This window comes from Triticum dicoccoides, chromosome 2A (genome assembly GCF_002162155.2).
Source record: "Triticum dicoccoides isolate Atlit2015 ecotype Zavitan chromosome 2A, WEW_v2.0, whole genome shotgun sequence".
NCBI lineage: Eukaryota > Viridiplantae > Streptophyta > Magnoliopsida > Poales > Poaceae > Triticum > Triticum dicoccoides.
In genome coordinates, this window is record NC_041382.1 from 127,572,719 (window position 1) to 127,591,124 (window position 18,406).

Consider the following 18,406-nt stretch of genomic DNA (forward strand, 5'->3'; position numbering starts at 1 on the left):
GAGCTGGGGTGGAACACAGCGCCGCAGGAGCAGGACAAACCACACATGGTTTTCTTTGACACATATCTGTAACAGAAGTAATTGAGTAAGGGCTTGTTTGAATTTGAGGATTCTAACAATGCAGGGATAGGAAATAGACAAGAATAGGATAGGAGTGCACGTGCAAAATAGAGAATTTAAAAACACGGGTGAGGGAGTCCGGGATTAGGGGGTCTCCGGACAGCCGGACTATATTCTTTGGCCGGATTGTTAGACTATGAAGATACAAGATTGAAGACTTCGTCTCGTGTCCGGATGGGACTCTACGTGGCGTGGAAGGCAAGCTAGGCAATACTGATATGCATATCTCCTCCTTTGTAACCGACCTTGTGTAACCCTAGCCCTCTCCGGTGTCTATATAAACCGGAGGGTTTTAGTCCGTAGGACAACATACAATCATACCATAGGCTAGCTTCTAGGGCTTAGCCTCTCTGATCTCGTGGTAGATCTACTCTTGTACTACCCATATCATCAATATTAATCGAGCAGGATGTAGGGTTTTACCTCCATCAAGAGGGCCCGAACCTGGGTTAAACTTCGTGTCCCCTGCCTCCTGTTACCATCCGCCTAGACGCACAGTTCGGGACCCCCTACCCGAGATCCGCCGGTTTTGACACCGACATTGGTGCTTTCATTGAGAGTTCCACTGTGACGCCACCATAAGGCTTGATGGCTCCTTCTATCATCGTTAGCGATGCAGTCCAGGGTGAGACTTTTCTCCCCGGACAGATTTTTGTATTCGGTGGCTTTGCACTGCGGGCCAATTCGCTTGGCCATCTGGAGCAGATTTAAAGCTACGCCCCTGGCCATCAGGTCAGGTTTGGAAGCTTAAACTACACGACCGATATCCGCGGAGACTTGATCTTCAACGGATTCGAGCCTCTGCCTTGTGCGTCACGCGGTCATGGTGAGTATGATTTAGCTCTACCATCCGACAGTGTTCAGGAGATCGCACCGGCAGCCGCTCCGACCCTCAATTCGGAGCCAGTTGCACCGTCCATAGACGGGTGGATGGACCCCGCCACAAAGGCCTTACCCTCATCGGTGATCGAGCCGAACATCGACCTTACTCTGCACGAGAGCCGTGTTGACAAACTGCCGGATCTCTTTCCGGCCACGGACTCCGAACCACCTGCGCCCGTTCCTAGCGAATCCGATTGGGCTTCGTTCAAGGAGTTTACCTCCACGGATATTTTTCAGCACTTGCCCTTTGGCGACATACTGACCTCGTTAAGGTCTCTCTCGTCAGGAGGATCCTGGCCGAACTATGTCCGGCAAGATTGGGATGCGGACGATGAAGAAATTCGCGGCCCGCCCACCACCCACTTAGTAGCCACTGTTGATGACTTAACCGACATGCTCGAATTTGACTCCGAAGACATCGACGGTATGGACGACGATGCGGGAGACGAAGATGAACCAGTGCCCAGAGGGCACTGGACAACCACCTCATCATACGATATATACATGGTGGACACACCCAAAGAAGGCAATGGCGACGAGACAGCAGAGGATGACCCCTCCAAGAAATAACCCAAGCGCCGACGTCAGCGGCGCCGCTCTAAGTCCCGCCAAAGCAAAAATGGTGATACTCGCACAGGAGATAATAACACTCCGGATAGTGCCGAAGATAACAACAATCCCCTCCAGCAAGATTTAGAGCAGGAGGGTGGAGTAGCCAGCCCTCCTGAGAGAGCGGCAGATGGAGAAGCGGAGGATGATAATTACATGCCCCCCTCCGAAGACGAGGCAAGCCTCGGCGATGACGAATTCGCCGTGCTAGAGGATCCCGTCGAACAAGAGCGCTTCAAGCGCCTGCTTATAGCCACGACAAATAGCCTTAAGAAAAAGCAGCAACAGCTTCAAGCTGATCAAGATCTGCTAGCTGACAGATGGACTGAAGTCCTCGCGGCCGAGGAATATAAACCCGAGCGCCCCTTCAAGAGTTACCCAAAATGCAGGTTGCTACCCCGACTGGAGGAAGAAGCGTATGACGCGGCTGATCGGCCACCTCGTGGCCGCGATAGAGAGGCATTCCAGCTAAAAACTCAGCCTGCACCCCGATGCCATTCAAATAAAAAGCCATGGGGAAATATGCCATACCTGCGAGACGTATTGGAGGACAAAGCAAAACATGCAAGATCGATCTACGGATCACGAGGGCGCGCCACTATGTGAGACGGTAAATGTCACGCCGGATACAGTAAAAGTCAATCCGGCCAGGCCGAACACAGCGGGTAAGACCCATTCGAGCTGCGTCGCGATATAGCCCAATACAGAGGCGCCGCACACCCCCTATGCTTCACAGACAAAGTAATGGATCATCAAATCCCGGAGGGTTTCAAACCCGTAAATATTGAATCATACGACGGCACAACAGATCCCGCGGTATGAATCGAGGATTTCCTCCTCCACATCCACATGGCCCGCGGCGATGACTTGCATGCCATCAAATACCTCCCACTAAAGCTCAAAGGACCAGCGCGACATTGGCTTAACAGCTTGCCAGCAGAGTCCATTAGCTGTTGGGAAGATCTGGAAGCCACATTTCTCGACAACTTTCAGGGCACTTATGTGTGACCATCAGACGCCGATGACTTGAGCCACATAATTCAGCAGCCAGAAGAATTGGCTAGGCAATTCTGGACATGGTTCCTAACAAAGAAAAATCAAATCGTCGACTGTCCGGATGCAGAGGCCCTAGCAGCCTTCAAGCATAAAATCCGCAACGAGTGGCTTGCCCGGCACCTTGGACAGGAAAAGCCGAAATCTATGGCAGACCTCACGACACTCATGACCCGCTTTTGTGCGGGAGAAGACAGCTGGCTGGCTCGCAGTAACAACATATCAAAAAACCATGGTACTTCGGGTACCAAGGACGGCAATAGCAGGTCACGTCACAACAAACATAAGCGCCGCATTAACACCGATAATACTGAGGATACGACAGTCAATGCTGGATTCAAAGGCTCTAAACCCGGTCAGCGAAAAAAGCCATTTAAAAGAAGCACTCCGGGCCCGTCCAGTTTGGACCGCATACTCAATCGCTCGTGTCAAATACACGGTACCCCTGACAAGCCAGCCAACCACACCAACAGGGAATGTTGGGTGTTCAAGCAGGCCGGCAAGTTAATTGCTGAAGATAAAGATAAGGGGTCACACAGCGACGACGAAGAGGAGCCCCGGCAGCCGAACACCGGAGGACAGAAGAGGTTCCCCCCACAAGTGCGGACGGTGAACGTGATATACGCAACCCACATCCCCAAGAGGGAGCGGAAGCGTGCGCTCAGGGACGTATATGCGTTGGAGCCAGTCGCCCCAAAGTTCAACCCATGGTCCTCCTGCCCGATCACCTTCGATCGCAGGGACCACCCCACTAGTATCCGTCACGGCGGATTCGCCGCACTGGTCTTAGACCCAATCATTGACAGATTTCACCTCACTCGAGTCCTTATGGATGGCGGCAGCAGCCTGAACCTGCTTTACCAGGACATAGTGCGCAAAATGGGTATAGACCCCTCAAGGATCAAGCCCACAAAAACGACCTTTAAAGGCATCATTCCAGGTGTAGAGGCCCATTGCACAGGCTCAATTACACTGGAAGTGGTATTCGGATCCCCGGATAACTTCCGAAGCGAAGAATTAATCTTCGATATAGTCCCGTTCCGCAGTGGCTATCATGCACTGCTCGGGCGAACCGCATTTGCGAGATTCAATGCGGTATCACATTATGCATACCTCAAGCTCAAGATGCCAGGACCCCGGGGGGTCATCACAGTTAACAGAAACACAGAGCGCTCTCTCCGCACGGAGGAGCACACTGCGGCCCTCGCAGTAGAAGCACAAAACAGCCTCTCAAGGCAATCCACCAGTTCGGCATTTCAAGACCCGGACACCTTCAAACGCGCTCGGAGTAATCGGCAACTAGACCGCCTGGCACGGTCTGAGCTCGCGTAGCAATGTGCCCCCACCCCGGCCCAAGCCAAATGGCAAAATTCGTGCCACGCGTACATAATTACGCATTAAAAATACCATGGGCACAGGTGGGGAGGGGGGCACAACTACGACACGCTCCAAGACGCGGCCTAAACCGCACTAGGGGTTTCCCGCTTTGTTATTTTTCTCTTTTAGGACTTTAATCTCTGAAAACCTTGTCCGGCAGCATGATTGCTGAACACATGATGCAGCAACCAAGAGAGGCAGAAAGCTACGTCACACCACGGAACTCCCAGGTGGATTGTGATAACGAGTGAAATATTTGCTTTAATACTATTCCTCAGCTTGCCCTTGGAAGGGACATAGTCCTACTTTTTGCTTATTGCACTATCTGTATCATTCTGCTTTAACGCACCTCTTTGAATAAACAACGCATAATATTACGACTATTATTGCATTCTTGTTATATATATATATATATATATATATATATATGACAAATTTTATCTACAAGCGGTGGTAGTTACCATCTAAGTGTTTGCCTGCCACGTGTCTCATTCTTTCTCCATACTAGACGGGTTAGTGGATGTGGGAAACCCAATAGCAGGGTAACTAACTTGCGTCTGATTACCATTCGGTAAAAGAATTAGCAAGAAATTGCGTGCGTTAGTTTCAACAACGTTCTTTTTTATTGCGAGGTCTTCCGAACTAACCAACTGTGTTGAATGGATAAGTGGCGTCATGCACCCACGTAAAAAGCAAAATAGACGTGTCAGTATGGCGTGTTGCCGCAAATACCTTGTGCAATAAATAACGTAAAGTATATTGTATATAATTTGGAAATAGCCGTATACGGTACTTGTCTTTTTTTGTGGGGATGATGCTTGGTATTACTAGAAAATAGTATTGTATATTATTGATTGAGCATATAGTATATATGAACTTTTGTTTCTAGGCATACGGAGTATGTAGAATAATCGGAGATGGAGTATGGTATGGAGTTTATACACTATGTAGAATAAAAAAGTAGTATAGAGTATGTCAGTATGTAGTATGGCTTCCGGAGTATATATACTTTGAATTGTCATATTTAGTAGGGAGTATATATATATATACTTTTAATTGAAACTTAGTATGAAGTAGTGGATAGTATATGTTCAGCGTCGACGAGGATACATATTACATGATGATATCTTCAAAGCCATAGTGTACATGTCTATACTCTAAGGAGTATGTATGTGTTCCATATGAGGAAGTATGGAGTATGTAGTATATTTCAAAACAAAAATATTAAGTATGGAGTATATTGCATTCAGAAAAAAGGTCAAGTATAAAGTATGGAGTATATGGTATTAAAAAACTAGATTTGAAGTGTATCTATAATAGCACAAAAGAGTATGTATCCGCCCGGCCAGAATGAAGTGGAGTACATGTTAATATCTGTCTATTTATATACTGCTAATAATGCATCTGGTATTGATTTCATGGTCCAGTAGGTGCATCATGCATGCATACGTGATGTCAGCCATGCATCACATGAAGGGGCAACGTTGACCACCGAAAACTACTCATCTCATCATACAAAAAACACTGTTCATCTCACTCGAATACAAGTCTTGCTATCGCTGCTCGGTCATATACGATCTTGATCGGCTCAACATGAAAAGGAGGATTTGCATGGAGAGGCTTCAGTGCGTGATGTTCGTCCAGGCTCTTCAATGGATCACGGAGACGACCGCGTGGCCGGTGCGACTTCGACGCCGCCATGCTAGAGCAGTCAGCTAGTCGCTTGTCGACCGTACTCCCGTGTTTGCCACTGCTACCAGCAGGCCGTGCAGGTTGTTTCTACCACCACAATAGAGCAGCCACCCATCGGCCATGTGCGCTCGTGTGTCCTCACCGTCACCGTACAAAAATCTCCTGGGTTGGTCACTAAAGGGAATTGAGGTCATGTAGGATGTTGCAGCTTGCAGATGTTGTCGGTGGTAGCAGCAGTAGCAGGTGGTACACGACGGCGGCGGTGGCAATAGCCTACCGAGTTGTCTTCCCAACACAGAAGCTTGCAGGAAAAAGAAGTCAATTAGCATCAGGATGCATGCACAGATGTAAATGAAAGAATCATGCATGTGTGTAAATCAATTGCTGAGCCATACCTTTCTGCTAGCAGGTGCACTTTTTGATTTGGTAGTTGAGATAGACGAGCTTGTTTTGGTTCTCTATGCCAGATCCAATCCTTTTCTCGTGGGATGGTACCCGGCGTCCTGATCCAAATAAGTAGCGAGGAAAGAAACGCTCAGCGGAAGCAAGAAAATTGGGAGCTAGCTTAACTAACCCACGAAGCAGGCACGAGAAATCCACTCATTCCCTTTCCATGACCCGATAAGAATTGCACGGATCACAATGCAATCAGATGGCACGGAGGACAGAGGTAACTACCACCGATGGTAGTAACTATTTTCCCTATATATATGTGTGTGTTCATTAATGACGCCTTGCAACCGTACACTTTGGTACAACCAACATACCAGGGGCTTAAGTACCCCACAATATGGTGAGAGAAGTCCGAATACTTCCACAAGTGTGGCACCCCAAACTTATAGCATTATATGCATCAGCTCCGAATCATGTCTTTGGTCAAATGTTGGGTTTGCCCGGCTCCTATGTTTTGGTACCTTACGTTCCGCTCTATCGGCTAAGGTAGCGCTAGGAGAACTACTGCGATTGTGCCCCGATTCTGCTGGGCTAAGCACCTCAGTAGAGAAAGCTAAAACTGACTGTCATGATAAGGCGAGAGACTGGTCACTGTTCGGCGAGGTTTCGAGTCCCTAAAGACTTATGCCGCTTAGAGCGAGGAGCCGGTCCTGTCTGGCTTAAAGGCGTGTATCGCGCCCCGAATTCGGCCTTCCGAATACCAGGGGCTTCACCGAAATTTAAAATTATAGAATTCTATGCCTAAGTGAGAGTGATAAAGCATTATTAGTCCGGTTGCCTTGTTCGCTATGCTGAGCACCTCCCTCGAAGGACCCAACAATGGGAACAAGAGTGCTCAGGTTTATCCCGAACACCCCAGCACTCACGGCATGGGGGCAGAAGCCAAGGACTAGCCATCTCTCAGATTGGATAAACAGCCAAACAGAAGGTAATATTTTAAATTCAAACAAGCGTTGCATAGCGCATATGAAACAAGTTTTCATCATACAGGATCACACGAGCAAGTTTACTCAAATATTACATCCTTTGAACATTTGTCCCCTACAAGACGGGCACCCTTCAGGACACCCTCATAATAAATTTAGGGGGTGCAATGCTCCTTGCCCTGCGGCGGTCCCTCCTTGATTAGCTTCACGACGTCTAGCTTGGCCCATTGCACCTTCACGCGGGCGAAAGCCCGGCGTGCACCTTCGATGCAGACAGACCGCTTGACGACCTCCAGCCATGGGCAGGCGTCCACAAGCCACCTCACCAGGCCGAAGTAGCTGTTCAGAAGGGCGTCGCCAGGCCACATCCGGACTATAAAGCCCTTCATGGCCTGTTCGGCCGCTTTGTGTAGCTTGACCAGCTGCTTCAGCTGGTCGCTCATAGGCACCGGGTGTTCGGTCCCAATATACTAAGACCAGAACAACTTCGCCGTTGAGCTTCCCTCCTCGACCTGGTAAAACTGTGCGGCATCCGACACGCTGCGGGGCAAATCTGCGAATGCTCCTGGAGAGCTCCGGATTCGGGTAAGTAATAGGTAATTTACTTTCACATGCTTGCTTTGCATATAGAATGCCTTACCCGCCACTATTTTGTTCATCGCGTCAATCTCCTGGAGGGCCTTTTGGGCTTCGGCCTTGGCACTTTTTGCGCTCTCGAGGGCCGCGGAAAGCTCATACTCCCGCGTCTTCGAGTCAAGCTCCAACGCCTCGTGCTTCGCCACGAGAGCCTGGAGCTCTTGCTGCACCTCGCCCACCCAAGACCCTTGCCTTTCCCGCTCGGTGCGCTCCTTGGCCGCTTTCTCTTCGGCCTCGGACAGCGCTTGCCTTAGGGTAGCCACTTCGGTCGTGGCCCCTGGCAAATTCATGATGATCCTGTCATTTTCGCAATCGAATTCTTTTTATACATATCCATAAACTAGGCATTACTTACCTTTGTTCTCCTCGAGCTGCCTCTTTGGCAAGGCCGAGCTCGTCCTGGGAAACTTTAAGGTCCTGCTTCAGTGCGCCGACCTCCGCAGTCAGTGCGGCAGATGCCAGCAGCGAAGCCTGCATATGCATATTGACATACTTATATTAGACTCCTGCGATATTGTTTGATCCTCTGTTCGGCTTTTCTTTGTGAACACCGAACAAAGCATCAGGGGCTACTGTCTATGCGGTAATATTTTTCCTATATTCTAAACACTTACCTCAAAGCCTGTTCGAAGGCTGGCACATGCTTCAGTCAATCTGCTCTTGGCGGACTGAACCTTCTGGACCACCGCACTCATAATAGTACGGTGCTCCTCGTCGATGGAAGCGCTGCGAAGCGCTTCCAGCAGATTGTCCCGCGCCTCTGGATGGACAGAGGTCACGGCACAGGCGTCTCGCCCCTCTTAGAAGGAGGCCGCCTGCCCGAGTCCGGAACCGCTGGAGGTTCCGGCGCGGTGTTGGCTGAGGGCCGAACTCGAGGCCCTCAGGGGCCTTGTCCCCTCTGCTCCTGGAGTCCGGAAGGTCGCCTTGAGGCGCCTTCGGGACTGTCTCCCCTCGACCCGGTGCCTCTTGAGACAACACCTCAGCATCGTCCGTAGGGCAAGGGGAGGTGGTGGTCGGAAGCGGATCGCTATCCATATCTGACGAGCCCAGGGAGCCGTCCGACGATACATCGATACGAGCTCGTGGCGGCCTGCATAATCATATTCGACATTAGGGAAAGCAGTGCGACAAAGGAATGCTATGAGTTACTCTAGTATCCGAATACTTACGACCTCCCCATGGGCTTGGCCCTGGGCAACCACTCGTCTTCACCTTCGACGGCGGCGGTGGAGCTGTCCGGAAGGAGAGTCCTTCCCTTCTTGGACCCTTCGGCCCCCTAGTTGGAGATTCCGTTCCTTGTCTCCCCTGCCTGGAGGGGGAGCATCTTCTTCTTCCTCCTCGTCTTCGGGGGACGAGTGTGCCGTAGAGTCATCAGATGGTGAGTCTGATGACGCCTGGCGTCGGGAACTCTTTTGGGTTCCCTTGGCCTTCTTGGTATTCTCTGACACCATATAAGGAGCCGGAGTCAGCATCTTCGCGAGGAGAGCGTCTGCTAGGCCTTCGGGCAAAGGAGCCGGACAGTCGATCTGCCCGGACGTCTCCTGCCAGTCCTGTCAAAGGTACGGGAGCTTAGATCCCGCATAGAGTCAAACTATGGAAAACAAGTATCCCGTGAGAGGTAAAACAGCTTACCGCGCTGGCTTGGCACTTCGTGCAGAATCCGCGGTCCTCGGTAGTGGGAGGGGGAACCTCGGCGCTCTTGAACAACACCTTCCAGGCATCTTCATGAGTTGTATCGAAGAGCCTGTTCAGAGTTCGGTGCTGGGCCGGGTCGAACTCCCAGAAGTTGAAAGCCCGTTGTTGGCACGGGAGGATCCGGCAGATGAGCATGACCTGGACCACGTTGACAAGTTTGAGCTTCTTGTTCACCATGTTTTGAATACATGTTTGGAGTATGGTCAGCTCTCCCGAACTACCCCAGGACAGGCCCTTCTCTTGCCAGGAGGTGAGCCGTGTGGGGAAGCCAGATCGGAACTTGGGGGCCGCTGCCAATTTAGGGTCGCGTGGCTCGGTGATGTAGAACCACCCCGATTGCCACCCCTTTATGGTCTCCACAAAGGAGCCCTTGAGCCATGTGACGTTGGGCATCTTGCCCACCATGGCGCCTCTGCACTCCGCCTGGCGGTCGCTCACTACCTTTGGCTTGATGTTGAAGGTCTACAGCCATAAGCCGAAGTGGGGCTTGATGCGGAGGAAGGCCTCGCAAACGATGATAAACGCCGAGATGTTGAGGATGAAGTTCGGGGCCAGATCGTGGAAATCCAGGCCGTAGTAGAACATGAGCCCCCAGACGAATGGGTGAAGAGGGAATCCCAGTCCGCGGAGGAAGTGGGTAAGGAACACTACCCTCTCATGGGGACTGGGGGTGGGGATGAGCTGCCCCTCATCTGGGAGCCGGTGCGCGATGTCGTCGGGCAGGTATCCGGCTCTCCTCAGCTTCTTGATGTGTCCCTCCATGACGGAGGAGACCATCCACCTGCCTCCCGCTCCAGACATGGTTGGAGAAGGTCGAGATGGGAAATGCAGACTTGGGCGATGGAGCTCGAGTGTGCGAAAGTGGATGAGCAAAGGAGGAAGAAGGCGTGGATGAAGAGGTGAATCCTTATCCCTTTATATGGGCGGACGAAACTATGCGTCCCCACTAGCCTATCCTCCAAGTGTCGTATCCGACGGCGCGGTTGGGTTACCCACGCCCGTATTTATGAGAATCCTGTAATAGGGGGAACACGATCTCTGCTTTGACAAGACGTGTCAAAAAACTGCCTCGCGTTATGTGCGGGGCTAGTTAAAGGAAACGGTTCGAATAATTACCGGGCCATGGCATAATGTCGTGTTGCCAAAATGTGTCAGCAGATTAGATTTGTGGAAATATTATTCTCTCTATGGTGGTATGTGGAAACTTATTTTGCAGGGTCGGACACTATCCGTGTATTCAAATTCTTCCGTGATGTATTCGTAGGAGGAGCCCGCCTTGCAATGCCGAAGACAATACTGCGTGCCGGACTCATCGTCATTGAAGCTTGGTTCAGGGGCTACTGAGGGAGTCCTGGATTAGGGGGTCTCCGGACAGCCGGACTATATTCTTTGGCCGGACTGTTAGACTATGAAGATACAAGATTGAAGACTTCGTCTCGTGTCCGGATGGGACTCTACTTGGCGTGGAAGGAAAGCTAGGCAATACGGATATGTATATCTCCTCCTTTGTAACCGACCTTGTGTAACCCTAGCCCTCTCCGATGTCTATATAAACCGGAGGGTTTTAGTCCGTAGGACAACATACAATCATACCATAGGCTAGCTTCTAGGGTTTAGCCTCTCTGATCTCGTGGTAGATCTACTCTTGTACTACCCATATCATCAATATTAATCGAGCAGGACGTAGGGTTTTACCTCCATCAAGAGGGCCCGAACCTGGGTAAAACTTCGTGCCCCCTGCCTCCTGTTACCATCCGCCTAGACGCACAGTTTGGGACCCCCTAGCCGAGATCCGCCGGGTTTGACACCGACAACAAGATTTCTGCCAATTTGGGTGTTTGATTCACAACAATTAGAAGATCACAGGATGCAAAACAGCATGGTGAGATTAAGTCAAACCACAATAAAATGTACGGTTATAATGCTATTATGCTACTATCTCTTAGTCTTGTGCTTGATGAATAGGAATATGAAAAGGAGGAGAAGTGGAAATTAGAATTCCTACGGTTTTTCTTTCAAGAAGACACGAAAGGAACAAATCCTACAATTTTCCTTTGCTCCATTCCTTTGCACCAAATTCATGAAAAGTAGTACCATAGGAAACTTTCCAATTCCGATGTTTTTCATTCACTTTTCCTTTCAAGCACTGGCGATTCTAGTAGGCAGGCTTGAGCAAGGAAAATCCTACACTAAAATAATGTTTTTGTGCTACTTCTATTACTTTGGACCCAGGCCACTGCCATACTAGCTCAACTCCCAGGCCCATCGACAAATGCGCAGCTCAAACACGCAGAGATAAATAATGATGGCGTTCAAGAGAGTCCATCACCGATAGCTAAGTTGCCTGGTACCTCACTGCTTGTCATATAGTAGGATAAAATAATCGTATTTCCCGTTACTACGAGTGCTCAGTGGACAATATATATAACATGTAGAGTAAAAAAGAGATGCAACAAGTGTACAACCTCTTTGGCGAAGCCATGTCGATCTCAGCGTGATTGGGTTGGCCGGTGAGGATGCTCCAGCTAACTTGGCTGTCGGAGGAGGGGAAGAAGATCTTAGGCGTCTGGAGATGGAGCCCGAGGTACTGCTCCGCTGTGATGGAGGGTTTCGTCGTTGGAGCAGCTCCAGTGAGTTGTACGACGCCGAGGCTAAAGCAGGACAAGAGAGACAACGAACAATGTTAACCTGAGTGGAATTCTAATAGCATCTCCAATACATGACGTAAAATACATAAACACAAAGTGCTAGATGTAAAATACATCAGCTGCTCATCTCTGAACTTAACTGTCGAAATTGAATTTAACTATTGAAACTGAACTTAACTGTCAAAACTAAACTTAACTGTCGAAACTGAATTTTGCTGTCGATCTGAACACACTAGCAAGGTGAGGCTACACGTCGGTCGACTGACTTTTTCATCTCTGGTCAGTCGATTTTGCAGCCGTTGGATATGAAATCAAGGGCCTGCGGTTCATCTTCAACCTCCACCCCCTGAGCCGGCCAAACAGCAGCCCCCCCGCCGCCCGCGGCCGGCGGTGCGCCGCCCCGTCCGCCCCGAAAACACTTCCCACTGCGGGTCCGCCGCCGCCCCGGCCATCCCTCTAGGCCCCCCTCCCGTGCCGAGCTTTTTCTCCGGCGATCCCCACGCCACCGCCCCGCCAACGCCCCGCCACCGCCGGCGACCACCGCTCCCATCCTGAACCCTAAGATAGATAGTGGGATACCTCTCCGTTGAGCCCCCCTCCCCGCTGCGGCTGGTTCTTCCTTCACCCCGGCGGCATCAGAGTGAAGTGTATCTAAATCGGAGCAGCATCGCAAGCAAGAGCGAGAGCAGCAGTGCGAGCAAGAGCAATAGGAAGAGCAGACCAGGCAGGGGACCGAGAGCAAGAGCAGAGCAGCAGCGCGAGCGAGAGCTAAAGCAGCAGCAGGTCCTACTGATGTGGACGTCGCCGCCGAGGGAGCGACGCCGTGGAGGAAGTGGCCGGCGATGCCGCCGTGGATGGAGCCGCGCCGTGGCGGCTCGGGGCCGAGCGTCGGCAGCACCGTGAGATCGAATCAAGAAGAAAATGCGGTGATTAGTGTACAACCTCTTTGGTGGTGCCGATTAGGCTGCAACTTCATCCGAGGAAACGGTGATGATGATGCTCTTTCGTTGGTGCAGGTGAAGACGGCGGTGTGGGAATGGAGGTGGCGCGAAAGACGAGGGGAATGTCGGGGCACCTCCTTGGAGCGGAGGACGGTGTGGCTGAACCAGCGGGACGATGAGATCGACGACGGATCCTCATCCGGTATGGTGGATGAGGGACGTCGAGGTGTTGCTGTGGACGACATCGTCGGGGAAGAGGCTCCAGCTGGGTGGCGGACGGAGCAGGATGTGGGGTTTCGTCGCGGGTTTTTGCGGCCTCGGTGTACGAATGGGTGGGCGGATGGGATGGCAGTGGGGAACCATGGCTTAGAGACGCGCTTGTCCGAAATGTGTGGGTAAGTTACGAAAGTACCCCCACCGATTTGAGGCGGTTCTTTCGGTTCAGGGGTACCACGGGCATTTCACGTGTCGGGATTTCACAGGAGGTGGGAGTTTTCGCGCGCGTTGTAATTTCGGAATAGCAAGGCGCGGGTTGAGATGGAGGGAGTTGTCGGAGCACAACGAGACAAAGATATATCTTAAATATTTCGGGCTAACAAGGCGCGGGTTGAAGAGGCGGGAGTTTCCCAGCACGATAGATAGAGACGCTAGCTTGAATTTTTGGCATAAAAAGGCGCGGCTTGAAATTTCAGAAGAACAAGCTTAACGTGTACCAAAAAAAGACAATTTGCACCTCAACACGCACAACACACACACACACAAACACCATTTAGACTAGAGTAAGGTACACGTGCATTGCACGCATGATATTTGGAACCAAATTATGAATAAATACCACATTATAGCATGCAAGATTTGAGTCATATATGCATGATGTAGATGTTCGTTTAATTCTTATAGTTCATTTCATTCAAAATCATCTAGTTTTTATAAGAAAGCTAATCTATTTTAAGATTCATGGAATTGTGCGTCGTAAGACATAAAGTAAAAACAAATAATGGCAAATCATGTAGAAAAACATTTGGTTAATTCTGATACGGAAGATTCTAGAACAAATAAGAAGTGCTTGTGTTTTGATGTTTGTGCATTATGCTTAAGTTCAACCATGGAGTCTTCTAGATTGTACATGTGGTGAAATCTGGTGGAATCTAGATGATATCCAACGGCCAGTAGTGCTCAAATTTGCCATCTTTGAACCATCGGATTTGCCTCATCCAACGACCATCTTTCAAAGTTAAACTTACCCGCACACAATATAAAAAATATAATATATATATGGGTATAGATATATTCATGTGATGCAAAAGCCTCCCATCATCTCCAATTAGAATAGTGTGTCCATGCACGGATGAGATGTGGCCAAATGATGTCTGCCATCGGTATCTCAAATTCAAATCAGTCTGACCTTGTTCAATGTGTATACATTACAACATGCTCGTTTCCAAACCACACCGCGCAGATCTCCGTTATATTCATGCATGCATGGGTTTCAAACATTAGGATCTCTTATTCAAATATTTGAATTCAACTTTACATTGATTGTGACCTCACCTATTCAGTTATTCTTTTACACCCACACAGTAGTCTTCTCTTTATAATTGTACCACTAACCTTCTCTCGTGCATGCATGCACACACACTACCAGTCGGCATTATCCATCGCACGCATGCAATCTTTTTCTTCAGGTCGGTCTCCCATGAAGGCACACACCAACACACATCCCCCTCTCCATCATATCGGGCATTCTTTATCTCTCACGCGTGCATGCGCAACGATCGATGTTCCTCTATGTATGTGTGTATATATCTAGGTCTTTCATAGTTTTCCAGACAAACCGATCAATCGATATATCCAGTGAGGTCTCACCCTCTTTCCCACGTCCACATCGATCAATCTATACCTCTCTATATAGGATTAACATATATAGCTAATACACCCACATTAATTATGTATCCAACGTCCCCCTCTCATCATCCATGCCTTCCGCTTCATCTCTCAGACGCGTGCACAATGGCGAAGACATGGGGCAGTAAGGGCCCTGCCCCCTCCCCCCTAGCATCACTATATATCAAGGCTAATATGAATGTGATCATTAGACAATTGCTGCTAAAATGGTTTAAGTTCATGAATTGACCCTCCTCGTAAAGGATTAGCAATGCTTGGCCCCCTAGCTCATTTATTTTTCATGGCCCCGCCACTGCGCGCATCATCGTACGTGTTCGCCCTCTCTCTCTAAATATCGATCTCGCACTTGTGCATTCCTTCATAGTCTCCCTCCACTCGGCCCCTCGCACCATCTTGTAGCCCCCCACCGGATTTTGCCACATGTACAATCTAGCAGACTCCATGGTTGAACTTAAGCATAATACACAAACCTCAAAACAACAGTGGTTCTCTTTTGTTCTAGAATCTTCCGTATCATAACCGCCCAAACTTTTTTCTAGTTGAATTGCCATTATTTGTTTTCACTTTATGCTTTACAACGCACAATTCTGTGAATCATAAAATAGATTAAGGTCTTCTTTGATTCAAAGGATTCTCAAAGGAATTTTGGAGGATTCTAATCATTAGGAATTTTTCGTATCTTGGTTGTTTGATTCGTAGGATTGTAAACCACAGGAATTTTTCCATATGATTCATTTGCTCTAGATTTCATAGGAAACATCCCATCCACTCAAACCTCTTTGAAAGAATTCTATGTTTTTTCTATGCACAATCAAACGCTTGTACAATCCTGTAGGATTCAAGACGACATTCCACTATAATCCCATGTTTTTCCTATTCCCGCGTTCTTAGCTTTTTTATAAAAACTAATTGATTTTGAATGAGATGAACTATAAGAATTAAACGAAGGGCTACATCAGGCATATATGACTCAGAGCCTACATGCTATAGTGTGGTATTTATTCATAATTTGGTTGCAAAATCCGATGCGTGCAATGCACGTGTACCTTACTAGTACTTCGAGTATGTGCAAAACACGTAAATTAGAATACCAATGGCATGCTACACAGTGTCTCTCTTATAGTTCATGAAGCCACGTGGCACATGTGTAGGCGTTGTCGCGACCTCCTTGCGTGGATTGATCACAGTGACGTGCTGCTGATTCCAGAAGAATGTACTCGTCCTCCCTGAGCCATACTGGCGGTACATGCACGAAGTGAAGATGTCCACGCACGCCATGCACACACTCATTCCTCGCACGCACACGCGGGTACACGGGCGGATGCAATTTTGTACCAAGATCCACCCCATGTGATAATTTGACACGTGTAAAGTCGTTCACTTCATTGATGGTCAATTAATACAGCGCATGCAAATTGAGTGGACGTGAGGGCGGAAGAAAGACATTATTACTCCACTGCGCGCATGCGAGTAGTTAAATCGTGGGTTGCTAGTAGTACTTCCATTGGTCTCCTTCGTATTTTGTGCCAATTTTTGACAGTAACATAATACTTACGCATTTGAGAAGTGTAGTAGTACTTGAAATTTATGTTCCGCTAAACTCATCGGGAGCCGTTTCGGGCCTCGAAACCAAAGCCATCATTTAATCTTTACCTTGTTCCCATCACATTCGAAAGCCTGCTCACACCTACTAGTAGTATGTACCAAACCTGAACGTGTTCCCACTATGCACGTATTAGTACTAGTGCTAGTACTTAGGTTATAAAAAGGGGAACTACCTAACCGAATATCACTCTACCTTTCCTCCTCATAAGTGCTTCTTATTCGTCCGTCGTTGCCATGGCCGGTGAGCAGAGCTCTAGGTCGAGAACTACTCGTAAAAAGGGAGAGACAACCAAGGCTGCGGAAAAAAGAGAGGGCTTGCCGCCACGCAGAGACCTCGAAAGATCTCTCACGGGCAGGCGATGGCTCCCAGGAGCGCCCTAGCCGCGGAGGCGAACACGCGGAGACGGCGGAGCTGGAGTCGTTATCCTTCGACGGCATGCCCGATCAGCTCAATAAGCAGAAGGAGTTCATCCAAGGCTTGATGGAGTTGCTGAAGGAGAGCCTCGACGACATGCCCGCTGAGCTCAATCAGCAGGGGAAGTTGACCGCCGGCTTGGTGATGCTGCTGAAGAAGAGCATTGCCTCGGAGAAGAAGGCGACCGACGAAATCCTGCAACTTCGGGAGGACAATGCGAAGCTCTGCCACGAGATCGACCTGTTGAAGGAGAAGAACGCTGGCTGGAAGAAGCTGCATGAGAATAGTAGTTCCTTGATGAAGATGCTGCAGGCCCTCGCCATGGAACAGAAGGAAGAGTTGGCGAAGCTCCGCATCGAGGACCCGGCTGCTGTCAAGGTACGTAATATGGCTGTGGAACAGATGATGAAGGCTCGCGTCGAGAAATGCCGCGTCATGGACACAATGATGAAGATGGCGGAGGAGACGTGCAAGGAGATGGAGGTCGTGGAGGCGATGAAGAAGCAGTTACGACTCCATGGCGAATTAGATCATTTGGGGTGATAATCTTCCTTCTTCTTTTGCTCCTGTGTTCCATCTTTTGCTTCGGGTGTTTCGCCGCACGTGTCACATTCTCTGCAAGGCATGAATAGAACAATGTTTTTTTAGGGAATGAATAGAACAATGCTAACAATGAGATGACTAGCAAATTATATCATTTTTATCACCATATGGCACTGGGCTGCCGTGTTTCGTGCTCCTCCGTCACAGTACTACTCTAGTGGAAAACTTGAGTATACCGCACGGTTCTTTGCTCCTCCTCGATCAGGTCGTCCGCTCATTTATACGAGCAGTCAAATCACAAGGCCCGCCTTCCAGCAGTAATCACTACAAAAAAATACACTTCCGTGATGATACGTGTTTGTCACAGTAGGTTGTTTTTTTGTCATGCATGTACATCCATGACAAATTTATGACAGAATCAAGATAGTCATACCTGTGCTATCGTAGAAGTGTTCCATGACATTACCAAAATTATCATCACGGAAGTGTCCACTTCCATGACAGTAAATCACGCGTCACAGAAGTGCTTTCGTCAAGGGTGACCGACATGTGGCATCCACCATAACGGAACGCCGTTAAGCTATCGGGTCGGGTTTTGGATCCGATAACCCGTTAACAGCCCTGACCAATGGGGATTTTCCACGTGTAAAATCATCATTGGCTGGAGGAGACATGTGTCAACTCATCCAATGGGCGAGACGCGCCTATGATATGTTGACACGTGGACCGGCCCATCAAGTTTAAATGGGCCGGCCCAACTGAAGGCCCACAAGATTTTGCGGACCATAATGGGCCGGCCCAACTAAAGGCCCACGAGATTTTGCAGACCATAATGGGCTGGCCCAGCTAAAAGCCCACAAGATTTTGCGGGCCATAATGGGCCGGCCCAGGTAAAGGCCCACAAGA